At 37.0% G+C, this 16,618-nt stretch overlaps 1 long non-coding RNA gene across 1 annotated transcript in view; it reads right to left on the bottom strand.

Moving 5' to 3' along the window:
- The window catches only part of LOC118522646 (uncharacterized), a 1,210,141-nt gene that overhangs the window by 1,132,920 nt on the left and 60,603 nt on the right, over positions 1 to 16,618 (bottom strand). The window contains exon 4 of the long non-coding RNA XR_013440670.1: positions 8,789 to 8,833. This is a non-coding gene — a long non-coding RNA (uncharacterized LOC118522646). The remainder of the gene's footprint in view (positions 1 to 8,788; positions 8,834 to 16,618) is intronic.

The following is a 16,618-nucleotide window of genomic DNA, read 5'->3' as shown; positions in this document are numbered from 1 at the left end:
TTTGCTTAAGGTGACTAAAATTGGTGCAGCCTTTCAGATTCCCTATCCTAGTTCTTCAATCTCCCATACATTTACTTTAGTTATAGCACCATGTTTCTGAGCTGGGTTCTCCACACTTTCCGTCAATCCTGGGGACTGAGATCCTTCCCAACCAAAAAAAGCTCTTTTGCTTAAGGTGACTAAAATTGGTTTCTTCTACTTGCAACTCAAACACAGTGACAGGTTCATAACATTGGAAATACTGTTTATCATTTTTAAACTTTTCTATTCAATCTAAACTAAACCCAGAACACAATTTGGGTTATAGAAGAGACTCAATGGTAATAACCTGGAATGCATAGAAGGTAGTGTTGCAAGACATTACCACACTTCCAAAGATCTCTCTATAAAATACATCTTCCTTAACAGCAAATATTCAAGCAGATTGAAGAGGATCAGAAAACCCAATGATAGTGGGGCTTCCCAATTAGATGAAACTGTTGTTTATCTTCCCAGCATTAAATTATACCTAAGTCTCTCAACATCTGATAAACTTAAATTATCCTTAAGCCTCCTAGGCAGAGTTTCTACACTTAATTTCCCTTAGCCTTTTCCTGGCAGCTTTTACTTGTCTTCCCTAAGCATCTCAGGGGATGGTCTCAACAGGCAGGGCAGAGCATCCCTCAGAAACCCAGCCGAGTTTTATCAACTGGCAAGAGCATATACCCTTTTTCAATTAACTCACATCCCTTATAGATTAATAATAATTCACTCTGAGCAGGTGTACTGTGTTTTTATTACACAATATTTCCATCACTGTGCAGCTGCACAATCCTTAGATGCCCCAGACTAGAGCCAGGGTTCTCCTACCAGCAGGCTTCACTATGTCTCACTCTAGGTGAAAGGCAGAAATCAGGAGGAAAAAAAGAGTACAATTGTTAATATCCTTCTTCCACATTAATAGGAATCAAAATTTTAACTAAAATTTAAAAGAATAAGAAATAGCAGTGAAACAAACAAAATAAACCATTTGAAGAACTAAAGTCATTACAACATTTAAATAATGAGAGGGGAAATGAAGAAGAGAAAAAGTAAATAAATTATATCTTTTCATTGGAAGTTAAAATTTGTATTAGTGTTCTATTTCTGCATGACAACTTCTTACAAATTTATCAGTTTAAAACAACACAAATTTATTATCTCACAATTTTCTGTGGATCAGGAGTCTGGGCACAGGTTAGCTGGATCCTCTGCTCTGGATCTCATCAGGCTGAAACCAAGGTGTCAGCCAGGGCTGCAATCACATCTGAGGCTTGGAGCCCTTTTCCAAACTCTCTAACGGTTGACAAAATTCATCATCTTGCAGTTTGACTGAAGTCCCCGATTTCTTGCTTCTGTCAGCCAGCGTTTGCTTTCCACAGCTAGGTCCTAGCCAGATGGCCCTCTTCTCTCAAAATATGACCGCTTTCTTCTTCAAGTCTGGTAGGAGAATTTTTTTTTGAAAGGCCTGGTCCCTTTTTAAAGTGCTCATCTGAATAGGTCACCCAGGATAATCTTTGCATTAACTAAAAGTCAACTGACTAATAACCTAATCATTAGAGTAACAGCTCATAATGTTCACAGGCATAACCAACTCTCAAGGGAAAAGGACTATACAAGGCATGCAAACCATGGAGAGAATCTTTGAAGCCATGTTAGAATTCTGCCAAGCACAACAGTCACGATCTAAAGTAGGTAAATCAAAATACAGAGGAACAAGCATACTTATATTTAGACATTTTACAACTAAAAAAAACAGAGTTAAACATAGGCTGCTTTTGAGAAATGGGGATCTGGGCAGGAAGAAAAACTGTTGCTTTTTATCAAATGCTTTTATGTAAAGCATATTTGATTTTTTGAACCCTATACATACATTATCCCAATAAAGGCAAAGGAAAAGGAAAAGGGAAGTTCATTAACAAATTATATGGTTTATTTTTACTTTGTGTGTCATCTAAAGCTGTGAACATCCCTAACTTCTTGACATAACTCTTTCTTGTTTTTCCTAAATTTCATACCTATTGTTTCTTTTCATTTTATTTTATATTACACAAGAAATAATGCTATTGTTGAAAATTAGAAACCACAGATGGGGCAGACTCATTTTCCTCTACTCCTCTTAGGTGTTCAAGTTACTCTGAATTGACTCTAGACTTATTTTCTTAATCCTCCTTTTACTCTCCTTGGATGACTTCATCCATTCCTATGGCTTCAAGTGTCTTCTCTGTGCTGATGGTTCTCAAATATATACTTAGAGCCTTGACCTCCCTACCTCCCTCTTGAGTTCCACACACATATTTTTAATTTTCCTAGATGTCACCAACTACTTAATGCACTAGCATCTCAAATCTATTAAGTCGAAAATTTATTATTTGCTACCACTAAGCCTTCTCCTCATATTTCCTCTATCATTTGATAGTGTAACCATTCACTCAGTCTTTCAAACTATAAATTTGTCATCTGTCACACTTGCCTATTCCTCACCATTCATGGTCACCAGTCCTCTTGACTATATATCCGACTTGTTCCACATGTGACACTGTCTCACCATCACCACTGCCACCCCTTGGCCAACCCTCATTTTTCTTATTTCCATCTACCAATCTCCCACCTTCTAATCTATCCTCTATGCCCCCAGGCTCATTTTCCTAAAATGGTTTTCCTAAAACTACTTGCTGATTGGAAACTTTCCTTCTCCCTAATTTCCTTCATAATAAAGCCCAACCCAAATTTCATCCTCATCTTCATTAGCTCCTCATCTCTCCCCTGATGCTCCTTCACACCACTCTCCCATGCAAACACAATCTATCTTCTAGCCATACTGAATTTCTCACCATTGATAAATATACCATGTTCCTTTATAATTACTTAATTCTACACATGTAATCTTCTCTGCCTAAAATGTTCTAGCCTTGTATCCATCAACTCTTGGTCCTCCCTTGTCCTCCTCCCTCTCACCTTCTTGCACACTTCTTCCTAGAGCAAACTTCTCACCATTTTATGAATACATAAATACATACTCTTTGACAATCCTGTGTCTTTTCACTATTTTTCCTACTACATGGGATGCATTTATCAAACTCCTACTCATTTTTCAAGACCCAGCTCAAATTCTGCCACCTCTAGCAGAGTTTTCCTCATCTCCTCACAGAAAAACTTATTCCCTTAACTCACAACATACAACTTTTAATATGATTACTGTGTTTTTCATTATTATCTCATTTATTATCTTCCTCATTCAATGAAGACCATCTTCAGAACACATAACCTCTATTATTTCTAGCTATATCATTAGTACCAAATACAATTCCTAGCACATACATCACTTTATAAAACAAAATTAATTTGTACATATATGGCCAGTTGATTTATGAAAAAGGAGACAATATGGTGCATATCCATCTGAAAAAGTGAATCTTGTCCTTACCTCACACCATATGCAAAAATTGATTCTACATGAATTATAAAGCTAAATGTGATTTAAAAATAAAGTTTCCAAGATAAATTTGGAATACATCTCTTTTTTTAAGATTTTATTTTTAAGAAATCCCCACACCCAATGTGGGGCTTGAACTCACAACTCTGAGATCAAGAGTGGCATGCTCTACTGACTGAGCAAGGCAGGCGCCCCTGAATTACATCTTTATGACCTCAGAGCAAGCAAAGATTTCTTAAACAGGATACGGAATGTGTTAATCATAAAAGAAATGATTGTTAAATTGAACTACATAAAAATTAAGACCTTCCAGGGGCACCTGGGTGGCTCCCAGTCGGTCAAGGGGCTGCCTTCGGCCCAGGTCATGATTCCAGGGTCCTGGGATCGAGACTCACATTGGGCTCCCTGCCGAGCGGGGAGCCTGCTTCTCCCTCTCCCTCTACCTGCCACTCCCCCTGCTTGTACTCTCTCTAATAAAAAATAAAAAATCTTTAAAAAAAAATTAAGACCTTCCACTCATCAAAAGACACAACTAAGAAAATGAAAAGACAAGTCACAGAGTGGAAAAGATATTGGCAACACATCCACCTAACAAAGAATTTGCACAACTACAAATCAATTTCTCATAAAAAGAAAACAGACAACCAATAGGAAAAAATATGAGCAAATGATTCACATAAGAATAGCCTATATAGATATGAAAAGGTATTCAATTTCATTAGTCATCAGAGAAATGCAAATCAAACTCACAAATGAGATATCAACCTGTAAATGTTACCTTATAAGGAAAAAAGGTCATTGCAGATATGATGAAGTTAAGGAGCTTGAGATGGAAAGATCATCCTGGATTATCCAGGTGGACCCTAAATGCCATTACATGTATCCTTAAAAGAGGGAAACTTGAGGGGCGCGGGGGTGGCTCAGTCATTAAGCGTCTGCCTTCCGCTCGGGTCATGATTCCGGGGTCCTGGGATCTGGCCCCGTGTGGGGCTCCCTGCTCAGCCGGGGGCCTGCTTCTCCCTCTCTCACTCCCTTGCTTGTGATCCTTCTCTCGCTGTGTCTCTCTCTGTCAAATAAGTAAATAAAATCTTAAAAAAAAAAAAAGAGGGAGACTTGCCTACACACAGAAAAGAAGGATATAAAGACAGAGCAGAGAGAGATTTGAAGATGCTGACCCTGAAGATTAGAGTGATGTGGCTGCAAGCCAGAGAATCCTGACAGCCAACAGAAGCTCGAAGAGGCAAAGAATGTATTCTCTCCTAGAACTTCCAGAGGGAGTGTGTCACCCTGCCAACACCTTAATTTCAGCCCAGTGATAAATATTTTGGACTTCAGGCCTCCAGAATTGTAAGAGAATAAACTTCTGATGTTTCCAGCCACCAAGTTTGTGGTAATTTATTACAACAGCTGTAAGAAAATAATACAAGTACTAAATATCAACCCCATCTCAATTTAGCAAAACAAACACTGAAAATTGTGAAATAGCTCTAGAAATAATACCCTTTTTTCAAATTTGTCCAGTAAGTGTATCTTCCCAATTTCCCAACTGATTGTGGCATCTTACGTAACATAGAGATATTCACAGCAAGTGGCAAGATATGACAAATATGGAATATAATGATACATGGTACATCACAAGGATCTTAAAACATATGTTGCAATGTTTCTAGTCCCAAAGTATCTTTTGTCTGTTAAGGGCTGGGCTTTAATACTACTTAAAACTTCAAATGGTGTTAAATATGAAATGTAGCTTGTAGCTCAAAAAACAAACTGAGGGTTCTAGAGGGGAGGGGGGTGGGGAGATGGGTTAGCCTGGTGATGGGTATTAAAGAGGGCACGTATTGAATGGAGCACTGGGTGTTACACGCAAACAATGAATCATGGAACACTACATCAAAAACTAATGATGTAGTGTATGGTGATTAACATAACATAATAAAATTTTTAAAATTCAAAGAGTATAAAGGGCACTTATTTAATTGATTAAGGATTATTTAAAATGCAAGTATACAGGGACACACTGAGATTTCAGAAGGTTCTCAAATAAAACTTAAGTGCCTTATAGTAATTCATTAATCCACTTATCTTCATATGAATGCTTCCGCTAATTATAGCATATTGTATTCTCAATGAATATATCCCAATTCACCCAAAAGATTAATGTTTTATTCAATGCATACTTATCAAGTATGAATATATACAAAGCAATGTGCTACTTGCTGATGTTGGGAGGTAGAGGAGTAAGCCACAGCTAACAAAAACTTTTCAGTGCTGATTTCGACTGTAGAGAAGAAACTATAAGCAATAAAATAAACCCACAGGAAAATAAAAAATACAAGTAACTATATTTATTACAAGATTGTTTTTCTAAGTGCTATATGAGTTTTAGGTAAAAAGGTTAGAGTTTAGAAAAAGGAGAAATTTCTATACAGCTAGGGTGGGCAGAGGGAGAAGGCAATGAAAATGGTTCACAGAAAAGGTAGCCCTTGAATGATCAATCATGTCAAGATGAACAGTCCCAGTGGCGAGAACAGCATACACAAGTACAGAGGTGACAAAGTGCCGTGTGTCCAAATTACTGTACAGAGATCACTTTGCCTAGGACATAACTTTGCAGAAAAAAAAAGATAGATAGGAAACAAATAGTAAAAGCCTTAAATGCCGGCTAAGGTGGCTGAATTTTGTCTATTAGCCAGGAAAACCCACAAGAAGTTCTAAAGCAAAAGAATGATAAGGAAGAGAAGTTGGGGGGAAATGATTCATGTTCTAGCTCTGCCACTTACACTAATCTCAGGCAAAATTACTTGTCCTCCTGGAGCTGTCTTTGTTGCTATAAATGGAGATAACTGAAATAGTGACCTTGTAGGATTGCTGTGAAAGTCAAAAGTAAATAAGGAATGTCACAATACTATATAAACTTTAAAACAGGTAAATAAAAGGTATAAAATACAAAATTCATGCTTACATTGATAATCCAAGTAGAGTTAGTAAGGGCCTGAGAATCCGTTTGGAATCTAGGGACCAGGCATATCTTAGAGCCTGCCAAAATTATTCAAACTATCCAATCCTAAACTTGCTCTGCTGCTTGCTCTGTCTTTCCCATTTCTTCCCACAAAAACAATAATGGCTCTAGCCCATGCTTTCCCTTCACACTTTCTGCATCCTGACAGCAGCCCCACTGCCACCATCCTTCCCCATATGGCCCTGCATAGCACTGAATGCCTCTTCCTCTTGCAAACTGTAACAAACTATTTTTTCAGTGACAACCTTCTCTCATCTATTGGCCTCACTACATTTGAATTTAAAAATTCTGGGTATATTTATAAACAGCCATGGAAGTTTTATGAGAAAAATATTCAGGGAAGGGGGTTAGGGAATGCTGGGTGGTCAGAATGGTCAGGAAAAAGTCTTTCTGATAAGGAGATATCTGCTCAGAAGCCTGAACAGGCCTGAAGATATCAGAGTAAGCACATTACAGGTAGAAGAAACAAGTGCAAAGGAGCAGGGAACAAAATAAGGAAGTCAGAATGATGGAATATTATGAGGAAGGAGGAAAGAATATCACACATGTAAATGGGGGCGGGGAGGAAGCAGATTCTGTAGGGCTTGTTCAACATTAGTAAGGATTTTGTCTTTTACTTTGAATAAGAGAGGAAATTACTAAGGGTCTTCAGAGAAGAGTGATATGATGTGATCATGTTTAAAAGCACCACTCTGGCTGCAGTGTGGAGAATATATGAGCAAAGGAGGAAGCGGGGTATCCATTAGGATGCTTTTGCAGGAATCCAGACAAAAGGTGGTGGTGACTTGTACCAAAGACTCCAAGTTGACTCCAGGTAAGGGAACTGGTGGTTGAAGCAAAGGACTGAAGGAAGGATTTTCACTCTGGATTTTTTTTTTTTAATATAAATTATGTGAATACTGTGCCTATACAAAAAAAGTTAATTAATGTTTGTGTAAATTCCATATGTACTCCATGACACTGGTTTTCCATTTTTTCAGCTTCAGATCTTCAAAGCAAAAAAGTTGTCATGATTAAGGCATAAGCTTTCATAGACGTGTGAAAAGTTCTATTAATCAAAAGAATACCCTATCATGGCAGTTAACTGGGGTTTTACTTAATATACTCAGATTAATTTTTAGAGTACTAAATAAATAGCTTTTGTTATGTCCTCCAACATACAAAAATAGTTTGATACTTGGAAATATTTGTGATAAAACTTTCACTATAGTCATTTTAATAATAATTGAAAATGTATATAATTGAATGCTTTACAATTTGCAATAATCTTCTTGCCCAAAGTATACTATTTTCCCTTGTCTATAATGCCTATCTAAAAAGAGCATTCATATAATTCAATATTTCAAGATTTTCAAGCATATAATTTAGCTCAATATTAGTATGTTATTGATATTCTATAATCAAAATAAACTTATACATGAATTTCCATACTTATACAATTATTTCAATTGCCACTTGACATAAACATTATTCAAATCCTAAATGTTGGTGTAAATATTGGAAACACAGGAACTCTGAAAAATTTTTAAACCTTGACACTATACCATTAAAAGAGTTTTTACATGTCACTATCTTTGTTATCTTAAACTTAAATTACTTCCACCAGCATGTTTTGAAGAATCTTACTCATTTTTGTGGATTCCCTAAGTGAAGTAAATATAGCTATTAATTTAGAAATACAAGCAATCTACAGATACAAAGTATTATAATCCAGATAAATCAAGATAAATGTCTAAATTCAGAAAAGATTTGTCACAATTTTAAGCCTTCAAAGCTTATTTGTTATCAATTGTTTAGAATGATTCACAGCTATTTGTTATAAGGTGAACTTCAATCTGCAATGACGAATGCACAACTATTTAAAACCTCAAGTTGGCAAATTAATTATCTCATAATGAATGGCAAGTGATATCAACTGTAAATATGTGTCACAAGAATCATGTATGATTTTAATAGAGATGCTTGAAAAAAAAAAAAAAAAACCTGAACAGTAGGTATTTACATACTAATACAGCACAAGTTTGTGGCAACTATATAGGACCCAGAAAATAATATCTAAATATCCACAGGTGCATTTACAATATAAATGAATGAACATTAACTTTTTCAAATAACTGCTTATATTACTCTAAAAAGCAGTATTTGAACTTTTTGGTCTCAGCATCCCTTTGCCCTCTTAAAGATTATGGAAGACCCCATAAACAAAAGAGCTTTTGTTTGTATCAATCAATTATTACCATGTTAGAAATTAAAACTTAGGAAATATTGAAGTATGTATCAATTTACTTATTTAAAAATCATAATAAACTCACCATATGTTAACATTAGAGCAACTATGCCATCACATCATGTAACATCTGGAAAAAGGGAAAGAAGAGTCTTAGTATTATTATGGAAAGAGTTTTAACCTTGCAGACTCCCTGAAGACAAGAACTACTTTGAAACTGCAGCTTCCTAGCCAGACTTAACAAAAGAAAAGAGAGAGGACCCAAATAGATAAAATCACAAATGAGAGAGGAGAAATAACAACCAACAGCACACAAACACAATTATAAGAGAATATTATGAAAAATTATATGCCCACAAACTAGGCAATGTGGAAGAAATGGACAAATTCCTAGAAACATACAAACTACCCAGTCTGAAACAGGAAGAAATAGAAAATTTGAACAGACCCATAACCAGCAAAGAAATTGAATCAATAATCAGAAATCTCCCAACAAACAAAAGTCCTGGGCCAGATGGCTTTCCGGAGGAATTCTACCAGACACTTAAAGAAGAATTAATACCTATTCTTCTCAAACCGCTCCAAAAATAGAAATGGAGGGAAAACTTCCAAACTCCTTCTACAAGGCCCCCATTACCTCAATTCCAAAGCCAGACAAAGACCCCACTAAAAAGGAGAATGACAAGCCACCATCCCTGATGAACATGGATGCAAAAATTCTCAATAACCCTAGCAAATCAAATCCAACAGTACATTAAAAGAATCATTCACCACGATCAAGTGGGATTTATTCCTGGGCCGCAGGGATGGTTCAATATTTGCAAATCAATCAACATAATACACCACATTAATAAAAGAAAGGATAAGCACCATATGATCCTGTCAATAGATGAAGAAAAAGCATTTGACAAAATCCAGCATCCATTCTTGATAAAATCCCTCAACAACATAGGGATAGATGGAACATGCCTCAACATCATAAAGGCCACATGCGAAAGACCCACAGCTGATATCATCCTCAATGGGGAGAAACTGTGAGCTTTTCCTCTATGGTCAGGAACAAGACAGGGATGTCCACTCTCGCTATGACTATTTAACACAGTACTGGAAGTCCTAGCCTCAGCAATCAGACAGCAAAAAGAAAAGGCATCCAGATCGGCAAGGAAGAAGTCAAACTTTCACTATTTCCAAACAACATGATACTCTATGTGGAAACCCCGAAAGACGCCACCAAAAAATTGCTAGAACGGATACACGAATTCAGCAAAGTTGCAAGATATAAAATCAATGTGCAGAAATCTGTTGCATTTCTAGACACCAATAACGAAGCAGCAGAAAAAGAAATCAAGGAACCAATCCTATTTGCAGTTGCGCCAAAGTCCATAAGACACCTAGGAATAAACCTAGCTAAAGAGGTAGAAGATCTGTACTCTGAAAACTCTAGAACATTTATGAAAGAAAGCAACTAAAGAGGACACAAAGAAATGGGAAAAAATTCCATGCTCATGGATTGGCAGGACAAACATTGTTAAAATGTCTCTACTACCCAACACAATCTACACATTTAATGCAGTCCCTATCAAAATACCATATATACCAAAATGGCATTTTTCACAGAGCTACAACAATCCTAAAATTTGTATGGAACCAAAACGGACCCCAAAGAGCCAAAGCAGTCTCCAAAAAGAAAAGAAGCAAAGCTGGAGATACCACAATTCTGGACTTCAAGCTACAGTACAAAGCTGTAGTCATCAAGACAGTATGGTCCTGGCACAAATACAGACACATAGATCAGTGGATCAGAATAGAGAACCCAGAAATGGACCCACAACTATATGGTCAATTAATCTTTGGCAAAGCAGAAAAGAATATCCAGTGGAAAAAAGACAGTCTCTTCAACAAATGGTGTTGGGAAAACTGGACGGCCACATGCGGAAGAAAGAACCTGGACCACTTTCTTACACCATACACAAAAATAAATTCAAGATGGCTGAAAGACCTCAATGTGAGACAGGAAAACCATCAAAATCCTAGAGGAGAACACAGGCAGCAACCTCTTTGATCTCGGCCACAGCAACTTCTTACCAGACACATCTTCGGAGGCAAGGGAAACCAAAGCAAAAATGAACTACTGGGACTTTATCAAGATAAAAAGCTTCTCCACAGTGAAGGAAAGAGTCAACAAAACTAAAAGGCAGCCTATGGGATAGGAGAAGATATTTGCAAATCACCTATTTGGAAAAGGGTTAGTATCCAAAATCTATAAAGAACTTATCAAACTCAACACCCAAAACCCAAACAGTCCAGTAAAAAAAAAAAAAAAAAAAAGAAAGTAAGAAATGGGCAGAAGATCTGAATAGATATTTTTCCAAGGAAGACATCCAAATGGCTACAGACACATGAAAAGATGCTCATCATCACTCATCATCAGGGAAATACAAATCAAAACCACAATGAGATACCACCTCACACCATCACAATGGCTAAAATTAACAACACAGGAAACAACAGGTGTTGGTGAGGATGCAGAGCCAGGGGAACCCTTACACTGTTGGTAGGAATGCAAATGGGTGCAGCCACTCTGGAGAACAGTTTGGAGGTTCCTCTAAAAGTTAAACATAGAATTATCTTATTACCCAGCAATTGCACTAGAAGACTGAATTACCATGGTAAAATAATAGAAAAAAAGGAAACTCTCTTTCCAGATAGCAGATAGTAGTGGAAATAGGATGGTATAAGTGATCGGTATAGAATTCCAAAGAGGTTCAGTTGACAAGATTTGGTATTGGGTCAATACGTGGTTTGAGGCAGTAGGAAATAAGGGGAATGCAGACATTTCCTCCCCTCACCCCAACAGCTGCATGGGGAGATGGGAGAAGGAAAAGTCTCCACTGGGAAGGGTTTTTTGTTGTTGTTGTTGTTTTTTATGGTAAAATAGAATAAATATCAGTACATTTGAAAAACTTAAAAAATATAGAGATGCAAAAGAAAAACATTTAAAATTGCCTAAAACCTGCTCTACCATCAGAGACCACAAATATTATTTTTTTTCTGAATTTTTGGCAGTATAAATATATACCTTAAAAGCACCTCTGTTTGGGGTGCCTATGTGGCTCAGTCTGTTAAGCATCCAACTTTTGATTTCTGTTCCAGTTGTGATCTCAGGGTCGAGAGATTGAGCCCTGTGTTGGGCTTTGTGCTGAGCATGGAGTCTGCTTGGGATTCTCGCCCTCTGCCCCTCCCCCGACTTGCATGCATGCACTCTCTTTTTTAAATAAATACGTCTTAAAAAAAACCCCAAATAAACGACTTTTGTTTAAAACTGAGGGTTGCTGGAGGGGAGGTGGGGGGGGATGGGTTAAATGGGTGATGGGCATTAATTAGGGAGGACACTTGTGATGAGCACTGGGTGTTATATGTAAGTGATGAATCACGAAATTCTCTTGAAACCAATACTACACCAAATGTTAACTAACTTGAATTTAAATAAAATCTTGGAAGAAAAAAAAACACTTTTGTTTAATATTGAGCAAAAGTGAATATTGTACTATATACATACACTATTTTTTCATCTTTTTTACTCATGACCATATATGCACAGAATTTGAGTTCAGATACACGTAGATATATATATATATATATTTAGATCCAATGGAGAGGTTATGAGAATACTTAATAGTACCTGTGTTTCTTATAGCTTTCCAGTTCCTAGTTCTAACCTCTTGTGTTTCCTGGATCCATTGCAGCTATTTATTTCTGTATGACACCCCGCATCGTTTTAATAAATTTCACCATTTTTGCTTAAGCCAGCCCAAGTTATTTTTTGTTCTTTCTGTCTCTCTTTTAATGTGTAATGCCTATCAACCAATGGTGTATGGTGTGTAATATTTAACCTCTATTCTTTCCAACACAAGATCATTACTCTTTTTAATCTTGACCAAAATGACAGGTAAAAAAATCTTTATTTATTTAAAATTGTATATCTTCCATTATAAGCATATTTTGAACAAAGTATTTTCCATTTGTCTTGCTCATGTCACATTTATTTAATTCATTTTGTAATTGTTTCACACAGTTGTGGTATTCAAGTTTTCCTATTTATTGTTCATCTATAGAGGCCTGCTTTTAGCCTAAGAGAAGTTATGGGTGTATTCTCCTTGACTTGACTTCCTATTCTATTTTAACTTGGCACTTTCTCAATTTCTCCCTTAGAATTTGAACTGGATTTGAGCTGGAGGCCTGGAAACATATGACTTATAATCTTTGTTCTGGCCTTCAACCACTTGGTAGTAAAGGTTGCTGTCACCTGGTTTCTAAGGTTTGAATGGGTTGAATCACATCCCCTGAAAGTACATCATTTTTGGAAGTGCTTTCTCTGAATGTTGGTCTACTTTCACATCAAGAGAAGCAGGTTGCTGCAGGAAGTGAAGGGACCAATGCGAAGCTGTGTGGCCTATGGGCATTTTACTTGGTGGCCATCACAGTGTTTATTTCTTTCTACTCGGGTTATTTTTTATATATTTCATTCTTAAGGTATTGTTTCCCTACTTCCATGAAAATACCCTTTTCAGTAATTTAATGATGAAGAGAAGAGGCAGGTAGCAACAGACACAATATTTGGGAGGTGGGTAGGTGGGTAGATGAGGTGAATTTAATCATTTGAAGAAAATCTAAGACAAATGAACCAGTAGAGAAGGTAAAATGTAAGTTAGTCAAGGCCAAGGATCTTTGTTTTTTCCACTTACACATCTCGTCTCTAGAACAGTGCCTGGAACATAGTTTATTCTCAATATGCAATGAAGGATTGAAGACAGAAGAGAGACTGATGACATGAAATCCTGAAGTAGAAAATGGGGGATAGAATTAAGGTGATCTCCTTCCTTTCAGGCTGGAGATAAAAAATAAGAAATAGCACATGTAGATAGACTTAGAGATAAGGGAGAGAGAAATTATGCCTAATGCTATCTATATTCTCAGTGAAGTAGAAGATCAGGCCCCAGGTTGAGAGTGAGGGTGAGAATAGAATAGAATAGAGTAGAATAGAATAGAATAGAATAGAATAGAATAGAATAGAAGTAGTAGAATAGAAAATACAGGTTGAACAGAGGGTTAAAGCTTTGGAACTCTAAACGTGGGAAAGGAATCTAACTTGGGGTGAATACAGGGGCTACTGAATACAGTTGGAATCCTAGCTTAGGAATGTGAGCCAAGCAATTTGATGATGCATTTTTTTCTATAGTTACGTGATTTATTTTTTAGTAGTGTGAAAACCAGTGAGGATAAAATATGCCCACAACTGGCTAAGTGTTGTGGAATGTCAAAGGAAATTGAAGGCATGGCTATAAAATGGTAGAAATAACTGACTATGAGATTGTAGCAGTATCTTCTTTGTCAGGGTGTTGTGAGAATTACATGAGGTAACATTCATACAGCACTTAGAATAATGCCTAGTAGAGTAAGCACTCAATCAATGTTAATTATAACTCCTAATTAAATTGGAAAGACATAATTAAAGGGAAGGGGCTGATAGATTGGGAAAGTGGTTAGGGCAGTGGGCTCACTAATAGGTAAGCCTTGAGATAATTAGAGAAATTAGGTGTTGTCTAACTTCACAGTTCAGTATTCCAGAAATGCAGTGATTCTGAGTGATGACAAAGTTTTGAGTATTTGCTGAGAGAGGGTTGCTGCAGTAGAGGCCAAGTTTGTCATAGCAGTACGGTCAGGCAACTGTGCAGTTACTATTTAGTGGATCCTCCATATGAGTAATTAAATCAGGTAGAATGTGACAGGACTTCGGGTGTGAAGAAGTATCCTGAGCCAGATGCTGGAGATCTTTTTTTTTTTTTTTTTTTTAAGATTTTTTAAATTTATTTGACAGAGAGAGACACAGTGAGAGAGGAAACACAAGCAGGGAGAGTGGGAGGGGGAGAAGCAGGCTTCCCGCTGAGCCCGGAGCCCAATGTGGGGCTCGATCCCAGGACCCTGGGATCATGACCCGAGCCGAAGGCAGATGCTTAACGACTGAGCCACCCAGGTGCCCCCAGATGCTGGAGATCTTAATGAACATGGCGGAATGCTTTGGAGGTTGGTAATGATGGTGAAAAGAATGGGACGAGAATAGTGGTTAAATATAATGGTGGGGGCTTCAAATGAGAGGGCATTGTTGAAGGATATTAAAAAAAAAAAAAAAGTTCTAGTTTTGAAGTGTTAGCATGGAGCCCGGAGAGTAGCCGTACTCTGAGTGCTCCAACATCCTTCTTTCTGATCACATAGATACAAAGGTGAGAGATGGCATGTTTGCTTTCTCCCAGGGTCTCTGTCACTTCATTTTCTCTAATCAGTCTCTTTTTTGTTAAATTAGGTTCAGAATTGCAATTTCTTTATTGGTTACTCTGTTTCCTGAGAAATGGAATTATCAACATAACAGAGAAATCTGGGGATATTTCAGGTTATTTGTTATGTGAGAACCAAATGAGACTGTGTATTTGAGAATGTTTTGAAGAGGGTAAAGTCTTCCAAATATCTTTATGCTTATAAATCACATTAAAAATAGAATGAGAACTGACATTCTCATAGTTTCTACAAATGATGTCACTAAGTTGTATTTTATAGATAAGTAAAATTTTAATAAACAAAGACCAACATTGTTGTGCCATTTATTAAGTTCTTAAGCCCTCTGCATTCTGCTTTGTGATGCTGGGGCTTGGACTCTAAACTCCATTTCTGCTGTTACCTGGCTCCCTGTGAGGCTCTGCCAGTAGGTGGCATTAGAGGGAGAACAGGAGATTGAAGGAGAAAGAAGGACTTGCTCCATCCTGTCGGCTTCTAGTTTTCTTCCTTTCTTTCTATTCCTGTGAGCATTAGTCCATGACACTTCACCAAGCAGCTGCAGTTCCCTTCTACAGTGTTAACTGAGACCGTTTGCATGCTTTCCAACACTGGCAACCTCTCCAGCCCCCAACGTAAGCACCAGGCATGCAACATCCCCTCCTCAGAAGTTGGAGTCCCCATAAGGTCCCCCCTCTACATTTCCAGATTTTAACAACCACTTTCCTTGTTCCCCTAACCCTAAGGGTGGTGCTAGCTGCTTCCTGCAGTTGCTATTTATGTAATATCTTTGAGTTCTTTTTTTTACTCTTCTAGTTGCCTGTTCTTTGATTTAAAATCCCTCTGTTCAAATAACTGGTGTGGTTTCTGCCTCCTGACTGTACCTAGACTGATGTAATTGTCTTACTGATTTTTAAATTTGTGGACAATTTAGGGTTATATCTTAATTGTATGTAACATGCATTTATTGTATAATGTTATTTAGTGTAAATAACATATTTTTCAAAAAAATTAATTTTAACAAGTATTATAGATAGAAATGAAAATCAAATAAGTTTAATTTTATGAAAAACTTACTGCTTTGCCCTTATTTCTTTTTTTTTCATTTTACTGCAGAATAATGAATATTTCATCAGAGCCTCACTGGCCTGTGGACAGCCATTTGGGAACTACCTACTTAGTACAAAGGATTAGGTTTTAAATTAAAATGTTTCACTTTGGCCCAGACTCACACGTTTAGGTGATATAATTGACATTTCTGAGTTCCAAATAAAACCAGATTAAGTTCTAAATTTACTTTTGAAAGATAGGATATAAATGCCAATCATAAAAATTCAGTTTGAGGTGGTTAATTTGTAAATCTCTAAGATCAGCCTTGCTCCTTTGGTATCTTTCATCCCTACAGAACTCTTAAATTTAAGATAAAAATCTTCAGTTTGGTCTCAGTAATGTACTTTCTTCCTTTATTATTTACAAACCCATAAAGTTAAAGATGAATAAGTTATTACATGTAAAAGACTTCTGGGAAGGAGACTCCTTCCTGGGACTCCTTCCTGGGACTCAACCTGTGCTGGGGGTTCTGGTTTTA

Source organism: Halichoerus grypus, chromosome 8 (assembly GCF_964656455.1).
Source record: "Halichoerus grypus chromosome 8, mHalGry1.hap1.1, whole genome shotgun sequence".
NCBI classification, from domain to species: domain Eukaryota; kingdom Metazoa; phylum Chordata; class Mammalia; order Carnivora; family Phocidae; genus Halichoerus; species Halichoerus grypus.
This window is presented reverse-complemented; position numbering and strand designations above follow the sequence as displayed.